The sequence below is a fragment of the Anser brachyrhynchus genome (assembly GCF_964034855.1).
Source record: "Anser brachyrhynchus genome assembly, chromosome: 7".
Taxonomy (NCBI): Eukaryota; Metazoa; Chordata; class Aves; order Anseriformes; family Anatidae; genus Anser; species Anser brachyrhynchus.
This window is the reverse complement of record NC_137701.1, coordinates 12,345,567-12,368,648: the sequence shown is the minus strand read 5'-3', so window position 1 is coordinate 12,368,648 and position 23,082 is coordinate 12,345,567. Positions and strand designations below refer to the sequence as shown.

The 23,082-nt window shown below is 47.8% G+C and overlaps 1 protein-coding gene and 1 long non-coding RNA gene across 9 annotated transcripts in view; one reads left to right on the top strand and one right to left on the bottom strand.

Annotated features, from left to right (window-relative positions):
* Positions 1–18,701, top strand: part of LOC308197954 — a 28,799-nt gene extending 10,098 nt beyond the window's left edge. For 2 of the 8 annotated variants that reach the window (XR_013953466.1, XR_013953470.1), the window contains one exon: positions 1,444–2,827. This is a non-coding gene — a long non-coding RNA (uncharacterized lncRNA). Of the gene's footprint in view, positions 1–127; positions 967–1,022; positions 2,828–17,621 lie in introns of those variants that run through there. The other 6 variants (XR_013953468.1, XR_013953469.1, XR_013953467.1 and 3 more) reach the window with 5 other exon arrangements.
* TWIST2 (twist family bHLH transcription factor 2) overlaps positions 18,314–23,082 on the bottom strand; it is a 37,303-nt gene continuing 32,534 nt past the window's right edge. Inside the window, exon 2 of the mRNA XM_080599327.1 lies at positions 18,314–19,087. The gene's annotated coding sequence lies outside the window, so the exon portion shown is untranslated. The remainder of the gene's footprint in view (positions 19,088–23,082) is intronic.

Here is a 23,082-nt window from a genome sequence, read left to right as displayed (position 1 = left end):
CATCACTGCAGGCAGCATATCATGAGCAGTGCAGAAATAAATCATGCACAGCCCAGCGTACAATGAGAGTGTTAGAGTTTGGGTCAGGTACCAAAGTCATGGGCTCCTACGTTCCCTCATGCGACAGGGTGCTCTGGGTGCTAAAGAAATGCTGTGGTGAGCAGGACACTGTCTCCCAGCCCAAAGCAGAAGACTGCACTGCTTTTTTATGGCTCGGTACCTCACACATACCAGCGTCGCCCTTTTTCCCTGGCATACTTGTGGTTAAGAGTCTAACCTGACTCAACAGCGACCTGAGAAAACATCGGTGTCCTTGCTCTGGTAACCCAAGCTAATTACTGGGAAATGACTAACGGGGATTGGACGTAATCCTGTCTCATCAGCACTCTGCCCCACAGCTGCAATAGCAAGGAGGAAAAATAGGACTGGGCAGGGAAAAGGAAAGCAGAGCAAATAGCATCTCCTAAAGCTTGGAGGGTTTCCTCTGTGACTGACCACCTGCATCAGCAGCTCTGCGTCGAGAGGAGAGCATTGAAGCAGTGTGACCATGCCCTTTGTGGTGCCACCAGCTTTTTGCGCAAGCTTCACCACACTGGACACTGTCCCACAATACCTCTCAGTGGTCATGGCCTAAGTGCACATTGGACCAATGTGTGCAGGACACGAGTGGCCATGTCTGGTGTAGCCTCCTTCCCCTGCCATGAGACCCCACAACAAGCCAGCAGCCGGGCTCTGGCCCGTGCCTGGCCCGTGCCTGTGCCCTGTGGATGCTGTTAGATATCACCAGACAAGTATGAGGGAAGGCACTCAGAGAGGTAGAGCTGGCCTGGCCTTCCATAGCTCCTTAGTGACCCTTTTTCTGCTATGGCAATTAGGGAGGCTCACTTGGACCTTTGCAGGGGTTGTGATTTTTTTATGACCATCCTGAAGGATTTTGCTGGTGGTTTGGTCAGAAGAAGGCCCCCACCAGTCATGGATGGTTTGAATTTGCAAGTGATCTGCTTTCTCCTCATTTCTGTTAGTGAACGTCAGAGACAATATGGCCATGGAGCTCCACATGGCCAGATGTGGCCATGATAACACACCCTGTGTCAACACTGGCATCTGCCTTTAGGTGAGTGGCCAGTTCGTGGCCTGGGGCCTCCTGCTCCTCCATGCCCTGCGTCTCCCTGGGTGGTGAAGCAGGAGAGACACCACTGGAGGCCCAGCAGCGTGCTGGGACCAGGAGGTGCTGTCCTGTGGCATGAAACGGAAAGCAAGGAAGACATGGGGAACACAGAGGCCCAAGTCCTATGATCTTTCCTAATGGAAAATTCTGCCAAATGGATGTTACAAAGCAGTTGTTTTGGTAAAACTCCATTTTCTAAGAGGAAAATGATTTATTTCACCCTGAGAAGATCTCACAGATCATGATGCAAAATCTTCTATATATTCTTCACTCAGGAGGAAGATTGGTGGAGAGAACCTGAAGGAAACCAGAGGAAACCATCCTCTCCCAGGGCTGTGGTGGGTTCCCCTTGCCCAAAGGAGTGTTTCCTGCCATCCGGTGGTTATTCCACCTCTGTGACCTCCCCCCCAAAAACGGCGGCTTGCAGCGCAGCTTGATTCTTGTCTCCACAAAATGTCTGCCCCAGGCTCGCAGTGCAGCATTGCCTGCTTGCCTGTAACCAGCATGTTGCAACCTCTCTGGAACAGGGCCGAGGCATGGGCGATCACATACATTTTGAATTAGGAAGCCTTTAACTCCTTCTCACGCCATCTGCGCTGTCCTGTCTTTGTATTTTATAGCTGCTTCTGCAGCTCTCCAGCCTGCGGCTTGGTTACTTTTTCTTCCCCAAAGGCAGAACCCAAAGGGTTTTCTTCCCTGGCGATCACTGCTGTTGTGTTCAAGCTGGAGAACTGGCACCACACCACCCTTCTCTGGAGAACAGGCGTGGTGGCCCACGTGGCTCCTCCATTTTGTCAGCCGCTTCGGGAGAGTGCCGCGGTTGTGGGTGGTGGGGAAACTGCCTGCTGTGGGTGCTGTGAAATCTGAGCGTGGTGCGCCTCCACACTGTCCATAGCCTGCGCTTAGCCTGCCTGGAGCCATACCCTGAAAAACCTCCGGAGCTCCCCAGTCTGCTGATGGCCATGTTACCCAGAGAAAATCATCTCCTCGACTGGTTACCTTCCGCCTCCCTCTAGTGGCTGTGGAGCCGGATGGGCCTGTGGTGGTGTCAGGGAGGTGGAGAAGGGAACAGCCTTCTGTAAGGGAAGCCTTACAGTGTGACGGCTTGCTAACTCCTCACCTTGTTATTAATGCATCTGAAGGCCACAAGTGGGGTTCCTGCTTGGTCTGAGAGGGACGCACACACGCGTGACACGTTCCTGGCACTGCCAAGCTGCAGTCTGAGCCCCGAGCCAGCACGGTGGAGACAGGGAGTCACATCCTGCAGCTTCCTTTCTTGTTTTCTTAAAACAAACACCTTATTTTTTCCCCCTAAAGAAATAAGCTGAAGAAATGGCTATGCAATTTGCATCATGCCTTAAACATGCCCTCTCCCTGTCCCCCATCTCCATGTCAAGACTGTAAGATTACGGGGCTTCAGTTTTATTCATGGACTGAACCAATTCAAACATGTGGCCGAAAGACTGGAGAAGAAAGATGTTGTTAATCTGACGCTCTGGCTTCAGTTCCTGATGCTGTCAACTGCTCGGAGAGTTAAAAATGAGTAGATGAGTATGGAGCTGAGATGGGATAATAAATATCAGGCCAGTACCCCCCTTAGTTTCTCCCCTGTCGCCCTGAGAGATGTTTCAGAGCTGGCAGTATTCATTGCTAAGCAAACATCTGTGTGTGTGTGTGAACATCTCCTTCTCACTAAATATCACAAGAAGGGAGGGAGCTCCTCACCATGCAGGAGCTGGATGGGCTCTCTGAGGTTTAACGTGAGTCTGGGGCTGTATTTTTGCATTGACAACCCTTCATACCTGGCCTTAGTGCAACTTCTGCTCACCTAGCCCTGAGTGGGAGCTTTCAGGCTCTCAAGCCCGTGGAGCTGGTGGGCTTTATGGGAGAGGAGGGAGCACGAAGTGACGCTGAAGGCTTCGCCGTTGCCTATCCTGTCTTCAGGCACTGGTTTCTGTGCCCGTGGGAATCGGACAGGCAAGCAAGGAGCTCATAGCGTGGCAGCAATGGGGTTGGGCTGAAGCAGCCCCATCTGCACTCCCCACGGGTCCCTGCAACATTTCAGCCACTGACGCAAGTTCTCGGCCCTGTGCGTAGGCAGGGAGATGAGAGGGCTGCAGCAAGCAACTGGTCCATGCTGTTGTACTCCCCGCAGCCTTCAGGCTTTGCCAGATTTTCTTCTTTTCAGAGACCCTCCTCCCCACCAGGGGCTCGGTGCTTCAGCTGTTTTTGGCTTTGAAGGACAAGCAAGACAGCGGCTTGGTGGCAAGGTGCTGCCGGAGGTAGGGGCACACAGCGATCCCCTGGCACCTGCCCGTTGTGTTTCCTCACCCGTCACCTTGGCAGAAGGCTTTTTGGGTGTCAGGGAGGAGAAATGTCCTACCCAGGGCCTCACAACTGGGACGACCATGCCTGGCTGTTAGCCCCACCATGCTGGAGCACTGCATCCCCACGTAAACCCCCTCCGTGCACCACAAAAAGCCCGGACCTCCTGCAGCTTGTTTCTCACACGTGAGAGTGGAGTCACCTACAAAGGGCGAGCAAACGGAGCGTCGAGAGCCCCAACCTTTCCCCACCACCCCCAGGACGTCTCCCTGTCCTTCCGCTATGCCATCCCTCCTTGGGAACGGCCCGGCCATCGCTCCCGCCCTGCGTCCGCGCACGCCCTGACCTTTCTCCTAGCGCTGTGCACAGATCTGGGGATGGTCTGGGTTGCCTGAGTGCTGAGATTCCTCTCTCTCTCTCTCTTTCTCTCTCTCTCTCTCTTTTTTTTTCTTTTTTTTCCCGCTATGGAAGTTGGGTGGTTTCCAACATGAGTCACTGTCCGCCTCTTCTCTGTAATTAGCGTGCTGGGAGTTGCAAGTATGACTTTGGTGTAGTCTACTAGAATTAATCAAAGTGTATCTTACACATTTAAATGCAGTAAAACCATCATCCGGCCAAATCCCTCCTGACTGGCACAGCCCTAGCCCCAGTCCTCTCTCCCTCTGCTCTTTCCTCTTCTTTTTTTTTTTTTTTTTTCCTTTTCTCTTTTATCCTTCCCTTTTAGCACTGTTTCCCACAAATGCTTGTAACCTCCCTTTCCCTTAACTTTGGCAAAGTCCTTCTCACAGCGGTTTATTTTTTGTGCAAGTTTTGCAGCCCATTTCCTTGTGTCCATGAATGTCTCACTGTGGTTGGGTGTTGGGAAGTTGGCACTTTGGGCTTTGTTTGTTTTCTTCACAGTCTTTTGACATCTTAAATATGAGAACAATATTACCATTTGACAATAGGAATAAAAACAAGTGACCCACCCTACTGCTTCTTTCAACTCCCCATTAAAACCTCTTCATTTGTAATTGATTTCAGGAGTGACCAGACTTTTAAAGGATCAGAAAATGTTGTGATTTCGGCTTTTCTCCCTTTCTGGCCATCTTGTTGTATAATAGCCGTATGGGTAGAAGAGCTCCAGTTGCTTTTCTGATGTAAGCCATGCACATGGTCAAGACCTTCTCCAAAGTGCTGCCTAGTGCTGATGTTGGTGGAGATGCCCCCACTCCAACCTGCACATACCAGTCAGAGGTGGGATTCCCACTGGTCCCCATCCTTCAGAACAGTCTTGAAGCTGTGTTATCGGACTGGTCTTGGTGGTGGAGATGTTGGTGCTCACTGTATGAATTTACCTGACCCTTCTCCCCACGCTGGGCTGGGGTGAGCCGCTCAGCTGTTGATGAGACACAAGTTTTTGGGTTTATTTCACACAAAGTTCTGCATCATCTTTGCTCCATCTGAGGGCAGTAATTGGAGAGATGGGATCGCATCTGCAGATGAGTGGTTCTTGTTCTGTGTGCTGTCACCAGCCCTCTGTGTCAATAAACACCAAAGGGGTAAGTTGGCAAATCCTGGGGGCTCTGCAATGAGAGTTTTGGCTTAATGAGGTGAATTAGTGGTTAAAGACAAGCCAAGAGCCCAGGACACAAAGGTCAGGCAAAGTCTTGCTAAGGCCCTCTATTGTCTTGGGGTAGAGACCTCACCTTGAAAGGACGGAGTGCTGCTCGCCAGAGGGAAGCCCCATCTGACATCTCCTGCGAGAACTGCACTCTGTAGGGTAACGGAGTAGCTCCGTTAGAAGTGTGTTGAAACAGAATATGGGCTTTCTGTCATGCAGAGAGTAGTGCTGCTGACATAAAAGGCATCCTGTACCTTAGAAGTACAGGTAGGAGAGCTGAGAGCTCAGAGTGGGCTGGTCTCCATCCAGTATTTTCCCTTGAAATTATGATTTTTTTATATATATATTTTTCCCCTGAAAGTGGAGTACAGATCCCCTTGTCTTTTGATACCCACGGTATCTGTCATCACTTAAATTCCTCCCAGATAACCTGCAAGTTCTTAAAGATAAACCTGAAACTTCCCTTTGCCTGGAGAGTGGGATTGTTGCATTCCCTCTTCATTTACCCACCTCTGTTTTCAGTTCTCAAGATAAATACATAAAAATATATGAGCAGCTGACTTTCTGGTCAGTGAAATTTCAAAAAGTTGAAATATTGATTTGGGAAGAACTGAAACATGAAATGGGAATTTCTGGCCAACCCAAAAGAAAAAGGTATATTTACTGGTCAAGTAAGATATTTCAGTCAGCCTGAAATGAAATACCTTACTTGGAAACTGAATGTTTTATACTGTAAAATTAAAAAAAAAAAAAAATCCTTTCAAAGCTTTAATTTAGAAAGGCCTGAAATATGCTGTTCTGATTTTTTTTTTGCCAGATTTTGTTGTTAAAACCAAGCACTCAGTGAAACCGCTGCAAATTGTTTTTCTTTTAAATATCCATTTGAAAAATATCACCCAGCTCTACTTAATCTGGCTTTTTATGGCTTCCCAAAGCTCCAGCCAGCAATCCCTGAATAATTAGCTTCTATCTGCAATCTAGGAGCTCCACATCTGCAAGCCAAATTTCACCTGTAGGTGATTGTCAATAAAGCTGAGGACTGAATTTGAGAGTCTAGGAGTTAATGAAGAGGAAGATGTTTTTGGCACCAGTTTGGGAAAACATCTCAGCTCAGCACAGGCCTGTAGCATGTACTTAGATGCAAGTGTGCGCGTAAGTCCTACTTGGCACATGTTTGAAGTGCTTTCCTGAGTCAAGGCCTTCAATTTCAACCTCCTAAAAAGTTTTGGCAAACCATGAAATGTGCTTAAAGACGAGAAATGAAAACACGTCGTAGTTGGCAATAACCTTTGAGTTTTGAGGGATGTTCATTTTATAGGTCAAAGACATATGGGAAAATTCATACATTTCCCAAATAACAATGCATAGCATTGGGAACAATTTAATCTGAAACAGCAACGTGGGGTTGGGTCATTAATGAATCTTGGATGCAGTCATCCATATGCTGTGAAACCTGGCCCAAACAGGGCGCCCAGCTAAGGACAGATGTGCCCCGATGTGTGGTGGGCTTGGACCACTGCTTGTGCCCCCATTTGCACCAACAGGCTGGTGGTCCAACTCATGACAACCGGCACAGTGCTGAGGTGGGTTCTCTGGGTGCTCAGGGCTGAGTGCCGGCCACCTGCGTGTCCCTCGCACCTCGTCCAAGGAGGTCCCCAGTGGCCAGCTCTTCCTGAGCCAAGATCTAGAGTTCCTCTGGAGCCATCCTGGCAGAGACAGAGGGCCTGTGAGTGGGGAGTCACTCTGCTCCAGTCCTACAAGTGCTCTGCAAAGACCTTGGCAGTATGAACTCGGGGGAAGCCAAAAACATGACAAGGGTGGACAGGCGTAGCATGTGTGTGGGAGGCGCAGAGGTCGGTACGGAGACACGACTGCCTCCTCTGAAAAGAGGGAGGCTGAGCAGGGCCTGGGTAGGGTCTTCACAGGCATCCGCCCCTTCTTGTGAGATCTGACCTTGTCCCCCTCCTCGAATGCTGAGTTGGGGCAGGTTACTCTTCATCACGGTGGATGGGGTTTTCAAAGGAGCCCATTGGAGTTCAGCCCTCTGTTCTGAAAGATAACAGGAACGTCCCAGCCAGCAGGACTTGGATTGGGATTTTAACTGTACAAAGGAAACCCCAGCCTCATGATTCGTTATCCCCCTGCTCGTCACTTGGCTCTGTTTCAGATTCAGCCTGTAAAGGCAGTGGAGAGATTACATGAAGGAGCTTGATTGCACGTCCACTGCATCAGTTGACCCCAGAGTGGCAGGGCCCCATGGACCCTTTATTTTTATCCTGGGCTCAGATTGCTTTTCAGTTTTGCAAGAGAGTTGGAGGTTGGGGACTGTGTGACTTCCAGGACAGGATGCAAGCTCAGAGCAAAGAACCCACCCTGTGCCATTAGCCAAAATCCACAGCTTGATTTTCCTTCAGGTTTGAGAGTAGGTTTGTGCCATTAGACCAGACAGCCCAGGAGGGGCTGACACATTCATGTGTGTATTCCAGCCCCGTTTCTAAACACAAGGGCTTGAGTAAGGTAGAGTGAGTATAACACATGCACACACAGCTCTGTTTCAGCTTCTGAGCCGTTTGAGCACAGCAGAGACCTTAATCTCAACTGCTGTTGCTTTCATTAGAGCATCATATGGGAAAACTCCCTCTGAAGATCTGCTGTCAGCACCTGGAGATGTTGTGGAGTAGATAAGGTGCAGGTGATGTGTGCATTTGCTGTTATTATATTTATTCAACCTGTTGGAGGAAGCAGCATAGTCCCACTTAAGCTCGTCACTATCACAAGGGGAGAACTAGACTTAAAACGTGACTTGGGCAATGCCAGATTTGTCCTTTTCCCAGGGTTCTTCCTCCCACCTCGCCCCCTCCTCTTCATTGCAGCTGTATCCACACGATGGCACTAACCCGCAGGCACTGAGTGAGGCTGGGGAGATGAAGTTTTCCCCCCAGCCAGGGGAAAGTCTCCTTAACAGCCCTGAGCAGAATGAAGGCCAAGTGGGATGGAAAAGCAGAGCTGGCTGAGCTGGATATGACCCCCACCACTCACACTGGGTGGGACTTGCACACATTTATTCCTGGCTGGAGGTGAGTTATGCCGTTATCAAATTCATCCTTAGTTGTTGTGGGCAGCAATTCACATTGCTTATGGCTTACCAAGGCATAATTAAACACGTTAGACTATGCAGGAACTGCAGGAACAGCCGAGCAGTCATCCACAATTTGCTCCCTGGCTGGGTTGATGCAGAAAAATGTGTACCCTTAGCTCAAAGCTATCATGAGATTTCAGAGGAGACTGACCCCACATCTCAGAAATCACCCTCTGTTCTGTTTCAGTGTGAACTGGGGTGTGAAGCAGTCTGGGCTGCACTGGTGCCTTGGTGTGAAGTATATCTCCTTGGCTCTCCTGACACTGCTAGGAACAGTACTCCTCATGTCCTGGCAAGGACTGTGCCATGGGGGACCTTCACAGCAGACTCAGCTGAAACCACCAAGCATGTTTTAGCCACGAAGCCCTGTGGAATGTGAACCTGCAGCACCAGGGTACGAAGTGCATTCAACTCCAGAAAGGGTCAGGCTGTCATGGTGGGCTTTTCATAACCACCTGAGGGGATTTCACTTTCAGTAGGATTTGAGTACCCAGATCCCTTAACCCTTCTTGAAACTGGCTGTCTAAATCACCTCCTCCTCCTTGTATGGCAGCAGCCAATGCATTTTCCCATGTCAGCTGATGTGTCGTTAAGACAAGCAAGTACCAAGAACCATCACTGCTGGGAAGTTTGAAAAAGTGCAACAGGAGAGGTCAGGATCTGTAAAGCAACAGAAAAGCTGAACCTTTTGGGAGACTCAGAGGTGTCAATGGCATCAGAAGGGAGTGGAATAAAAAATAAATAAATAAATAAATAAAATAAAATTAAAATAAAATAAAATAAAATAAAATAAAATAAAATAAAATAAAATAAAATAAAATAAAATAAATAAAACAAATTCCACTTCTGGATGTGCAGTTTCCCAAGGAGAAGCACAAATGATTTGTACTTTGTCTCATGGGGTTTTGGTTGCTCTTTGACACTAAGCTTTAGCTGGGCTTTAGGGTATGTATGAGTGCAAGTAGCAAACCTGAAAACCATCTGCATTTTCTGCTTTTCCCCTGTTCTCTCTTCAAAGTGAAGCAAGCACGATCATTTCTGACAGTGGTAGGTTTTGCTGGGGTTTGGTTTTGCATGTTCCAGCCCTGAGGGTGTCAAGCAGGGGGCTGATGCTGTGGGAATATCAGTGGCAGAGCCATTAAAACCCAGCAGCAGGACTGCTGATCTGGCAAGAGTTGGCTGAGAGGTTATAAGGCTGGCCTGGGGCCATGTGTCACATCTCTGCCACCTTTATTTCTCCAGCAACCCTGACTGGCACTTTGTAAGTTGAAGCATGGGGCAGGATGCTGACAAAAGCTTCCTAAATAGCTCAGAACTCAGAGAAATAAGGAACTGCCCTCTGGTTTGGGGGAATGAAATATCTCTCTTGTTAAAGAGAACGTGAAGAGGGAAAAAAGTCAGTTCAGGGGTACTAAATGAAAATTTATGAGCCAAGCTCTTTGAGGAGGAAGGTAGAGGGAGGCAATGGTTTTGTTTAGAAGAGAAATCATCGGCTCCGAGCCTGACCTTTGGCTCCTCCTGACCCCAATACTAATGAAGGGGAAAGGGCCTGGTCGTATAAACATGTCACAGCATGAGGTTCGCTAGGGTAAGATCTGGTTACAGCCCAGCAGAGCTGTACCAGAAGTAGCTGCTCCCAGCCTGGGCTGTGCTGTTGTGCTGGGGCTGGATTCCCCCAGTCCTGCCATGAGCAGAGGAGACCCCGTGCACCACCTTATGCAGAACAGGAGCTCCCCCACTGCAAACTGGAGGGCAGGGCAGGGACAAATCTGCTGGTGGTGTCAGTCCCAGTCATCACAGGTGGTTTCAGAGGTGTGCAGAGTGGGAGCTCTGCAGGTCTGTCCGACATCTTGAGGAAGCATGTGACTGACAGGAAAGAGTATTTTTTAATAATGTAAATTATCTTCTCACTCCTTTAGGGAGAAACTATTGAAAAGTATTGAATCTGCTGTGTTTGCAACACAAATGCTGACATTAGGATTTTTTTCCCCCTTTGAGTAACCAATATTCAATTCTGTTTTAATGTGGCGTTAAAAAGTATGGCTTTGTAAAGGCAGTGCTGAAGTCCCAATGTAGAGGAACAGTGAGTTTAGTATGAATGAAACTCTAACCTGAAAGCAACACATGATATATGGAAAAGGGGTCTGAGGAAACGTCTGAAAGACTTATCCATCTCCTAACTGATGTATTCATGTGCGGTCCATTAGAACAGGCACGTCTTTGCTTACCTTCCTTTCTGCACTGCGTGTTAATCCTTTTCTTCCTCTGCACTTCTCTTTCCTATATGCACACCATTCCTTTTCTTATGGCTGGGGAAGGCAGTGCTCAGCCAGCACCTAATCAGAGGTGTACCACAGAAAAGTCTCAGCCCCCCCTGGACCTGAGGTGCAGCAATACCTGGTGCTACTGCTCTGCCCTGGGAGGTGATGGATGGCCCGTGGGCATGGGGCTGCATTAGCATGGGTGATCAGAGGAGGCTGGTGAGTGAGGGGTTGCTGGGTGAGCCACGGTGGACATGGCCTGAGCTGTCTTTTTGGTCAGGGAGTTCTCACATTTAGAAAAGCAGAGTGTCCCCAGCTGTGACGATGTGCATGGAGGTGCCTGGTGGCAGCAGCATGGGGCATGATGTCTGGATGTAGCTGACCCAGCCCGAGTGCAGGCAGCTGGTGGCTTGATGCAGCCCCATCGCTGCTGAGCAAAGGGTCATGGGCAGATCTGCCTGCAGGGAGAGTGAGCCAAGTGATATCTCATGCAAACATCTCTCCAACCAACTCCCCTGATATCTATACCTGGAAAAAGAAAAAAGAAGGAAATAAACCTTCATGGCCTAGATGTTAAAAATGGAGTGCAGGCACAACCAGATCCGCTTCTCTCCAGTGGGCTTGGCAGCATAGAGCATCCCTACACTTGCCTGTCCCCTCTCCTGAGAGCACCTCTCCTGGCATCCTGGCTGGGGTACTCAGGAGGTCATCACAAGACCGTGACTCCTTGGCTTGTGCCATTCTCAACAAACGCTGAGGGTCTGGGTGAGATCAGACATCCTCGTGTTCCCCGGTAACGTTGGTGCCAGCTGGGTACTGCAGCCTGGTGCTGCGTATGTCCATCAGAAGGAAGGTGGCATTGGTGGGGCGATGTGGTGGATGAGCACCAGTCACGACCATCACTGCTGCTTGCAGGAAGCTCTGACGAAACATGGTCTGGTGGAGAACAGTGGGGTGGAACAGAGTGCTAAGCAGGGGGAAAAAAAGCTAAGCGACTATAGAGATCAGAGGCCTCATCTCAGACAGGTCATAGAATCATAGAACCATAGAACCATAGAATATCACAAGCTGGAAGGGACCAACAAGGATCATTGATTCCAACTCCTGGCTCCACACAAGATCACCCAAAATCACACCAACATGTCTGAGGGTATTGTCCAAATGCTTCTTGAACTCCAGCAGGCTCAGTGCTGTGACCACTGCCATGGGGAGCCTCTCCCAGTGCCCGACCACCTCTGGGTGGCCTTTCCCTAACACCCGCCTGACCCTCCCCTGTCCCAGCTCCATGCCGTTCCCTCGGGTCCTGTCGCTGTCCCCAGAGAGCAGAGCTCAGCGCCTGCCCCTCCGCTCCCCTCGTGAGGGAGCTGCAGGCCGCCATGAGGCCTCCCCTCAGCCTGCTCTGCTCTGGGCTGAACAAACCAAGGGACCTCAGCCGCTCCTCATATGTCTTGCCCTCCAGACTCTTCACTATCTTTGTAGCCATCCTTTGGATGCTCTCTCATAGTTTTATGTCCTTAATGTGGTGGCTAAAGAACATCTGAGGTGGGCCATGTCTCAGGCTCGTGTCTGGATGGGGCAGAAGTGTGGTCAGCCCCATGGATGGGCTCCACCAGCTCTAGTGTGAGCCAGACCAATGCAGCAAGAGAGGCTGTGCCCATGGAGCTCCCTGCTCAGCTTCTTGGGTCCATCACCCCACCAGGACTTGCTCTCCTGGCAGGCACCACTGGGACAGAGAGCCCCACACAGCCCTCAGCCTCTGCTGAGTGCCCAGAGGGGCAAGGAAGAGGAAGGACCTCAGCCAGCCCCTCATGCTAGTTATACCCATATGTGAAAAAGCGAGGGCTCTCGGAAGCGAAGGGTCAAGGTCCAAAACCAGCGGTGCAGGTGCTGAAGCCGTGTCCTGGCTTGAGACCCAGGCGGGCCGGGGGACTGTGCTGCAAGTCCCCACCTCCCATGGCGCACTGAGAGCCGCTGTCTCGCACATCTTCAGGACCGTGCCAGCTGGGTCGTGGCCCAGTTCCTGCTGAGTTTCCACCAGATCACTAATTTGGGAAAGAAAGCTGCAGTCTGGCAGGCCGCTTTTGAAAGAGGTTTCTGAAATAAGGGATGTTAGGAAATTTCATTATGTATCTTGTGGCCATGTGTTAAGCAGGAATGGTTTTTCAAATAACTACCCGGACAACTCAAAAGACGTGATGAACTGCAAATGACCCACAGAGCCCATTGTTTGTAGTAGCTGGTGAAAAAGCCACAGCGACTGAGGCAGGGGTGTTAGGCTGTGTCTGAAAACAATGCTGCTTGAGGTGGTGGCATGCAGCAGGGGGAGAGGAGAGTCCCCTTCACCTCCTGACCTGGTGGAGCCCAACTGAGGGGGTCCTGGGGGGCTGGCAATAAGGAAAGACCCAGAGCAAACCATGAAGTCCCCAGCCTCAAAGTGCCTTCAGATGAGAGCAAATCTGCAGTGGTGTGCCATGCCTTTGAACTTTGAGCAAGCACGCCAGCACTGTAGAGGCTCAACTGGAAGCACATGCTTCAGCCGTATTCATCATCCAGGCTGAAGTACGGATGAGGGAGGCTAACCCTTTTGTAAGTGTTGGCCGTAGGAAATATTACTTATCTTAAAGAAATGAATCATGTTTCAGCAAATGCTTCCTGCAGAAATATTTTTCTCACAGCCTTTGTTTCGGGTTTTGGCAGATCTGGAGCTGCTGGCGTTAGCAAAAGCAGTCCCTCCCACCCACTGTTCCTTGGGCTTGAATAGGAAATAAGGAATAAAGGCAGAGGGTACGTGGAAGGCTAAATCCATCACCACTTCTGCTCCATGCTGCAGCAGGATGTGCAGCTTAAAGGCAAATTTCAAAGGAGTGCTCCCCAGAAAGTCAAGGAGAGCTGTGTGCTTGGCTACTCTTGCAAACTTACCTGTGCTGGGCATTAAGCTTGCAAATCTGCCTTTACGGCTTTGTAAAAATTCCTGTCAGGTGCTGAAGTTTGTAGGAAATCAGACCCCAATTCCCTTTTTCTTTCCTGAAAGACAACATTTTAGTAGGGGTGACAGGGTAAACCTCCTGTTCTCGTTTCATAAAATGCACAGTTTATTCCCCCCACACTTCCCACTCCCTCACCCTCTCCAAAAAGGAAGAACAAATTATTAAATAAAAGGTTATATTTTTATTTGCAAATCAATTGCTAGCTCCTTGTTTCCTTCTGCAAAGGCTTTGGAACTGTTCCTCTCTGCCTGCAGGGTGAGAGCACCATTTACAAGTGTCGTCTGGGGCCACGGTTCAGGAAGGGAGGGAGGAAAAAGTCCATCTTGATTCTGGAGAACTTCAAATTTTTTCTTTCCAATGGCAGAGAATTTTTCATGGGAAGGCAATTTCATTCCCCTGCCTGGTAGGCTCTCCGTTCATTTAAAAATAGACCCCCAGGGGAATAAGGCCTTTAAAAGCTCCATTTGCTCCCAGTCATTTTACACAGTAACCCAAGCTGAAGTGAAAGATCTTTATTTAAATATGAATTAAGCTCCAACCTTACCCTTTACTGGGTTATTTTCCTTTGAGGTTTACTTTGATATTATTTCAAAGTCTTGAAGCTAACAAAATGCTGGCCAATATTTAAAGTGACAGGAGAGTTCTGGAAAAAGATTTAGGAGGCAACTAAAGTCTTTCAGTGCAAGACTCTGAAACAAGACAGGAAATCATAAAAGGGCTGAGTGCACTTTACCATACTCAAAACAAATTCTGAGACTACAAAGGCGAGTGGAATGGCATCAAAACCACAAAAAGCATCAAAATACAGCTGAAAAACCTACATCAGCTTGAATTATTGCATTAAAACATGGCTGAAATGTTGGCAATGTATGGTGTTTGCTTCTCATCAGGGTTTAGGGGACTAGCTTATGGTTACTGATTTGGTGCTAGAAGTGGGAGGAAGTGTTAAAGATGAGGCATAAACTCATGATGTTTAATGCATTGTGAAGACAGCATGCCTGAGTGACGGATGAATGGGTTGTGCAAGAGGATCTTCTGCTGTGCTTGACCTCCCCTTCTACCTTTCATGATTTCCACAGTCCGTCTGATGCTGAAGCAGCTGCTGGAAGGGGGTTTGTCTGACTGAAGACAAGTCTCTTAGCAGCTGAAGGATCTCAGCTGAAGTTCAGATGTTTGGATGCTGGAGATGAGCTGGGCAAGTCTCTTCTAAGTAAATATGTGACTGCAATGTGTGCACACAGAGAGAATTTAGGGTCTTGAAAATGACTTCAGTTTTTCTCTTAATAAGAGCTGCAGTATGGATGCTCAGAGATTTGAAAGTGAGTTACAATGCCTGCAGAAGGTCCCAGTGGGACCTAAGTGGGACCTAAGTCCCAGTGGGAAGTTAGCAGGTTTCTTCCTGGTGACATGTGACATTAGTTTTAGTAAAGATCTCAGGCAACAACACTTCACATTTCTTGTGATTTCTGGGTACAGTTTTTGCCTTTATCTTTAACCCTGATAAAGGCCACTGTCACTATGCTTCAGAACAGCCATTCCTTTCTCTTGCAGAAGTCAATAGAAGGCTTATCTTTATCCTGATTATATAGCTGACTCCATCTAGGTGCCACTTGAAGTCCCACGGGCTCCCTCCTCTCCCAGTGTTGGGTGGGATGCATGTTGCCCTAGCCGAGGTCTCCGTGAAGCGATGATGCTAACCACCTCAGACTGACTACCTCTCTTTGCAGTCACCCTTTAAGGGGGGTTGAAATCCCCATCCCAGCGATGGTGCCTGGGTGGTCCCAGCCAAGCGAGGACTCCAAGTTTACAAGCATCTCTGGGAAAAATTGTCAGCGTTCCCCCTCCCTCGTCCCTCCTCCCCTACTCTCTGTCAGTGGCTGGGTGAAAACGGGGTGGCCCTGGGGGAGGCCAGGGAGAAAAGAAAGAGATTCCAAGGGGTGGGATGTGGGGCTTGGGTTTGTTCTGGGATTTTTTTTTATTTTTTTTCATTTGGACTACATCAAGGACTCTAGCTGAAAACTTTTTCACTTTTGGAAATGTGGGGTTTGGCAGTGCTTAGCTGAGCTGGTAGTGAGTAAAAAAAAAAAAAAAAAAAAGCACGCTTTATATCACGACCTCAGGACTTGGCTTCTTTCCAGTGAACACTTTACTTTGCTATTAGCTGGACCCCTGCACAAATAGCATGTGCTGGGTGTTTTCTGTAGCCTTTCACGTACGCAGAGAGCAAGCAGTTCAGGACCCATATTTAGCCAGGTCCTGCACACGCGGAGAAACCCCTGTTGTGAGGATCTGTCAGGTTTGGATGGGCCTAGTGCATTACAGGATTTTGGTTTCGTTCTCTTTTGCACAGGAGAGTATGTCTCTGTCCTAGGAAATGCCAGTCTCTCATGGGACCTAGGGGTTTCATGCACGGATGGTTAAAGGACGAATTTGGTCACAGTGGGAATTAGGGTGTGCACTAAATGATAAGCACTGATAAGCACTAAAAAACTCATGCATATAAAAAAAGAAAAGCACATCTATCATGTGCTGTACAGGACAACATAGCTTCAGTTTTAGGATCTGCGTTTTACCTTGTCTTTGGCTTCCTCCTAACATTGTTGGTTTACAGGCTGCAATTTCTGCAAGATGAACTCATACAAGATGAAAAGCCTTTTCAGCAATTTATTGAAACACGCACCTCTTTATCCATCAGTTCAAATGTGTTGTCTGTTAAAATGTGTTATCCAGACAATTTACAGGTCTCAGATTATCAGGATGTCTTGGAGTGTTTGATATCCCCCATTTTCGCCTTGTGACCTGAAACCACTCATTCGAGCCCCTTGGCATTGCTGTTCACTGACTGACCTGACCAGCTTCAGTACTTTCTGCCTGGAAAAAAAAAAAAAAGTTGTATCCTGGTGTTCTGGATTTATTTCTGGTCTCCAAATTTACTTTTCTATGGCCATTCACCCACAGGAGCCTCTGCTAACCCCCAGAATCCATTGAAAAGGGACCCAACTAGTGCTTGCATTTATTTTCACTGTTCACCTGACAGTGGCTACTAATGCACTTTGCAGTGAGGGGGAGAGAACAAAAGCTTTGATCTACCATGAGATGTCCTTAAATGCCTGGTATTGTCAGGGAAGGTTAGCAGCCTTGATGCTTTGCAGCATTAAGGAAGGCACATGGCAGCTACGGTTGCAGACATCTGATCTGACCTGCCAGGTCTCTCCTTCTGGTTCTGGTCACATTCTGGGAAAGAAGAGCAGCACATCAGGCTCTTCTAACAAATAATTAATGGGGTTGAAGTTGGATTTATGGGCCCATGCTTGGAAAATGCCACTCTTTGTGGTGAAATCAGCTTAGTGTGATTTGGAGCATCATTAAAGCTTCACAAAAAATGCAGAAGGTAACGTGCACCCCTAGGAAAAAAAAACCTGCTTGCTGCATGGCGTGCTGCATCACATGACACATGTTACGTTCACCTTCTTAAATGGCATTTTTGGCTCTGCTGCTACCAAACGCCGAGACTGAGATGTCATTTACTTTTAAGAAAATAAGAGCTTCTAATGGACTTGATGTATTTTACTCCATGCAACTCTGCTTGTTTTAAAATAAACATTTGACATTTAAGTTCTGAAGCCTATCAGGCAATTAATACTTCTGATGATACACACATGTATGTTCCGGACTTGGCATGCTAAAAAGTTTTTCTCTGAAGCTGGTTTAGATGGAATGACATGATTTATTTTTTAATGGCTCTAGACACCACAGCATTGCTTTTATTTCCATAGCCAATTATCCTTCACCATCTTTTCCTTTTCCCCCACTACACCACTCTCTCCCAATTTCTGAGCTGATCTTTCTTACAGAGATCTGTTTTGTCTCTTGCTTTGCAAAGTGAATTGATAATTCCAGCAAGGAGCACTGAGGCTCCCAAGCCGCCTTTGCCAGAGACCTGCCGTTTAATCAATCTCTGTCTGTCACCTCGGTGTTGCAGTCCAGATGCTCCCAAGTTAACTGGCATGGTTGTTAATCCAGCAGGGAAAGGGTGTGAGAACAAAAGGTCATTTGGCATAATTTAGCCCCATGTTTCCAGATCCATTGTGACTGCTCTTTAAAGGATTTTTTTTTCCTTTTTCTTTTTTTCTTTCAGAGCAAATTCTTTTTAAACGTGTTATTTATGACCTGGAAATTGAAACCTGGCTTCAGCATGTGTGTGACCACAAGCCTGATGGGGTGCTGCGAGGCGGTGGAGGAAGGCTGGTGAGCACCAGCAGAGCCCGCTGGGCTTTGCTCCCAGGGTGGAAGGGAAGGAGGAAGCACACCAGCAACCCTGGGTGACCACTTCTGTAGTGCAGCTAATGCTTTTTGCCCAGCTTTTATGGGTTATGCGTCTTTTCTGAATGCAATATGAAGCCCAGAAACGAATAGCAATTCCAAGGCTGTGCAGTTCAACTCCAGCCCATCTACATGAAATTTGTTTTGAAATTATTACAAAGAGTTCTGTGGAAAGGCTGAAAGTTTTCTTTGGAAAGGCAGAGTTTGCAACAAGCAGTGCGTTGGAGGCCATGGCCCTGCAGATGCCCGAGCCCCTTCCGCAGTGCTTGCAGCCTGAGTAAATCTCCTGAGCAGGGTTGCAAGCGAGCAACCAACTGCTCCTGGCACATGTGGGCAGACATCACCACAGGCAAGCGATGCTGAGCTAACACCTTCTGCACCTATTGCCTGCTACCTGAGGAATGGATTTTAGCAAAGTCGGTGAGCACTGAGGCATTGGTGGGGTGGCTCAGCTCCTCAGCTTCTGCTCGGGGCTGTGCACTCAGAGTGTAAATCAAATACCCCCAGTAGCTGCATGACATCTTTATTTTTATTGGCAAGAGAAGCAGTATACACAGCGACATTGCAGTCTCTTAGCTCGTTAAAAATATCTCAATAAATAAAACAAATAAGCAACATATACACTGGAACAGAAAATGAAAATAAAAAGGAGGGGAGGTGGGGCCTGGGAGCTGTAGCAAATCATGGAGCAATAAGGAAGAGGCAGCAGAGTGTGGAGGGCAGTCTGTAGTCCAGGCTGTACTTGAAACAAATCATGCAGGGAGCTGGGGACACTGAGGCCTTTTTTCTTCCTTTTTTTTCTGAGAGCCTTGGTCCAGTTTTGACATTACTGTACAAGAAATCATGTTTTGAACTAAAAAAAAAAAAAAAAGAAAAGAAAAAAGGAAAAAAAGAATACAGCTAAGGGGAAATAAAATCCGAACCCAAAGATTTCTCATAAAGGTATTCCTGAATTAAGATTTATCAGAAAGAAAAAAAAAAATAAAAAAAATAAAACCAAACGCACAGACAGACACACAGACATAAAACCCAACAACAATGAACAATCAGGAATGTTGCTTCTCTTTTCTCTTTGGTCAGTCACTTGGGGAGAGATGTTGCAAAGTTTCAGACTCTTAGCTTTGGTGCTGGTTTCTGCTCAGTCTAAGCGCTCTGCAAGAGTTCAGAGCGAGGGAGGTCAAGAGGGGTCTTTTGGACCAGTTTACTTGAGGTTGTTAAGGTTTCAGAAGCTACAAACTTGGATACATCCCAATTCCACTTCAGTCTCAGACACTGGACAGTCTAGAGAAAGGGGGAAAAAAAAAGAAAAATAAATACACTGAATACACTGAATACAGCACATCTTTGTGTCATATATATTATCTCATAAGCTCTTTTCCCCTGCAAACCAAGGCAGTGTTTGTGAAAACCCATAACCACATGTTAAAATCTATCCCTGGTGCCGGTAGCATGGAGACACTTGGTTAATCCAGCAGCTGGGCAAGATCCAGTGCACCAGGAATAGCCCTCGTGGTCTCTTAACCGAGGAAAATGGGGAGATCGGATGCTCGGCACTAGTGTTGCTGCCAATTCCTTGTTGTATTTAGCACAGGGCTCCCAGCAACGCCCAGGGAGCAGAGCTAGGTGCCCAGAATGTACTTACACAAAATGTAATCCCACCCATAGTGACTCTCAGCTCTTCCTGCAAAATCAGGCAAGCCCTGCTGAAAATTAATGTTTTCTTCCTATTCTTGGCTAGCACATTTATGTAACGGCCAAGCACATCCAAAATAAAAGAAACCAACATAAATCTAACAATTCCTTTTGGATGTGTAACTTCAGAGCTTAGTAAGCCTTTTTTTTTTTTTTTTTTTCATTGTGACGTGAAATGGTTAAATCCATAGGCAGGAGCAACGCATCTATCTAAAAGTCCATATGCTTACAGCACCTCTCTAGCCCCGAGGGATGTGATGCTAAAGCCCTGTTTTCCCCGCGGTTCCCAGCGACCCAGCCCTGCGTATCACCTCTCCTCTGCTCCGCTTTCTGGGATGTGACAGGATGCAGCAGCATGGCAGGGAGCTCTGTTACCTGCGGGCTTTGCCCTGGTCTGCAGCAACCTGCTGCTGCTCGTCTGCGGGCTGCTGGGACAAGCTGTGACCCAGCAGTGCCCAAGGGAGATCCCAACCAACTTGGGGGAGGGATGATTTTTCATGCAAGATGCTGTTTCTGCCTCCAGAAAGCCATCTCAGCTCATATATCAAAAAGCAGATATAATTATTTCCTCCCACTAAGGAAAGCTTCCATTTAGCTTATTTCCTTTCCTTTCCTTCTCAAAGTTATTAATTATCTAATTACAACCACATTCTGCAGACGAGCTCAGGACTTGACAAGCTGCCCAGGACCACTTAGGAAAGCCTAACTGCTTGGTGTGTGCGAGCGGCCGTGGTTTGTGTATGAGCACGTCTGACAGATGACAGACTGGCCCTTTCTTCATGCTCACATTGCCACAACCCCAGCGAGGGGAGCATGGTGGGGACTCAGGAAAGAAAAATACAATAAAGGAAGGAGGAAGACACCACAGAGTGAGTTTCTGCCTGAGTCTGGGGCAACCTTTAAGCTCAGTGATCTTTTTTTCCACGATTTTCTCCAGCAAGCAGAGGAAAGGGTGGATGCTGTTTGCTTCCAGCCACATGACAAAACACTGTGCCCTGCTCCTTGCTCAGCCTGGCTGCCATGTAAAGGAAGGTAAAAATGGGTAGAAAGGAACACTGAGCTGGCCTACTCCCACTTGTTTTTAAAATCCCGTCCAAGACGGGACAGATCAGCGCAAAGCTGTTCTTGGAGCAAAACTGGTGATTTGCAAGTCAATGTCTTCACCCCTGGGTGAGATGCACTGCTCTGACTGCTGCTGCAGTGCAGGATCTCATTCTCACCAGTCCCTTAGGTTTCCAGCAGCTCTTTTGGCTCTGGCCAACTGGAAAAAATGGGAATTTCACAGCAGCTCAGTGCTAACAGGGTGTTTTGACTTCCCTGTTACAGTGAGACAAACGAGCACAGATCTACTCAGCAAATGGCAGCGGTGCTCTGCCCCAGGGCTCTGGCTTGGCTTTGCAGGGTAAGGAGCACCCTTACTGCTTACCCCATCCCTCCCTATCCTGCACAGGGCACTATTTTTCTAATTTGTCTTTTCGGAACTGGAGCAACACCTTGTGAACCCAAACTAGCATTTTGATGAGAGTTCAGAGGCAAAATCATAGGGGGAAGAGGACCTAGTTTAGAGGAACTAGTAATAATAAAGAGACATTTCTCCATAGGTAATTGGAGTAATTGCTGTCCCCATGATGCCAAAAGAACCCTCAGCCCACATGTCTCTTGGGAAAGACTCTCCTGTGCTGGTTTTGGTTTGTTTGTTTGTTTAATACATGTGATGTAAAATTAGCAGATCAGACCAAGCAGCAGGTGACCTGTTATCTTCTTCTGTACAGCATGATCTCCATCACTCAAGGTTTTTAGGAAAGTGTTACACAAGTCAAGTACCATCTGGTTTTGTTGTAGTGGATCCAGCTGAAGGACAGGAACATCCAAGGACTAGTTAGTCCTTCTGGAAAAAAATGCCATTTTGTGCAGCAGTGCTACAATAGGACACATTCACAAGCAAATAACAATAGGTCAAATGTTGAGTGTTCCTTTGTTAATTTTGCTGTCCCTCATCTCATGTGTGAGTCTATTATTTGGATTTGGGCCTGTGTGTGTGAATCACTTTCTGAAGTCTTACATCTCACTAATGATTTGTGGACCACAGAATGGGAACCACAGCACCAGATGATCTGCTCGACTATTTTCCCTCCTATTTTCTCCAATTATCCACTGCATATTAAAGCAGCCTCATAGCTGATGAAGCAATATTATGCCCAGATACAAAGGTCACCCAAAGGCAGCTGCTACACCTGGCCACGAAAGGGTTATTTCCCCCAACTTGACAAGTACTTGTGTTTAAGGTCACATCATTTAACCTTTTGTTAGTTGTCATGACCACAAATTCTATGTAAGACCCACACCAAAGAGTAAAACCCACTCATTCACAGACCCACTCTGTCCACTCAAGAGGAAAGAGAGCACAACATTAGAGAAGCTCCCCGTGTGATCTATTCCATGTATCTTCTCGGTTTGCTTAAAAAGGAGCTACATATATTGGAGAAATTGTTCTCTAAATCTGGTGTGTCATCCTTACGTCACAAACCTGATCCTTGCTCACTGTGGGGTTTGAGTCTCCTGCCTGAGGAAGACTTGCTGCCCCCAAAAAAACAGCGGGCTGGTCTTTCCTCTTCTCCTCCCCAGCACTACCACACCACTGCAGCCAGGTCCTTTGTACTACCCACCTCCTCCCGTCCCTTCTTTCTGTAGATCCCAGCTCAAAGTGTCCCAGTAAAACCAGTGCACCCAGAATGTCCAGCTCTGATCCCAGCTCAACATACACCAGCGGGGGAAGCACTGCCCTGTTGCCTTCAGGAGCTTTAAAAATGAACCAGCAGGGCCCTTCAGGCTCTGTCACCTGTTAAGTTACAGAGAGCTTTTCCACAACAATGGAAAAGCTTTAATGGACCTTCCCAAGGTCGTGCTTCAGGTTTATGATCCTTTAATCCCAGAGGGGCTCAACAAGGCATTCATCAAAGCCTGCCAACATATCCAGCTGGTGGCTACTCCTGCGAGCTGGGCCCATGGAGGTTTACTGGAGAACTCCTGCAAGCCTGGCTCACTCGTGGCCTCACTGCATGTTTCCCGTGGCAGCTGAGTGGTGAGGTATGGATTTATGGGGCTTCTTAAAGGACACAGCAAAGGCCATAGCGGATTTCACAGGGAGGGGACAGAGTTTCCTCCCTGGATAGCGCTAAGATGGAGGGGTAGGACAGCAGGACCTTGCAGAGCTCAGTTTTAATCCCAGCTCATGCACAGGTTCCTTGTGTAATTGCTCTCTCTGCACCTGCCTCAGTTTCCCTGGCTGGGAAATTGCAGCACATCCCTGCCTCTCTTACAGTGCACATGGGCTTTAATTAACTAGTGTCCATAAAGCACCTTGTGATTCTCCAGTGCACTGCTGAAGAGCATAAAGCTACACGATAACAGTGCATGATTACAGTCCAGAGTGAGAGATGATACACAGTGAAGCTCTCTGCTGAACGTAATTTCTAAACATGTCTTTTATCCTGCAGTTTATAACACAGAATATGGCTGTTATGCACTCTGGACCCTGTAGCATTACAGGTCCAGTGCATTTTCTATGGTGGCACAGGCTGCTG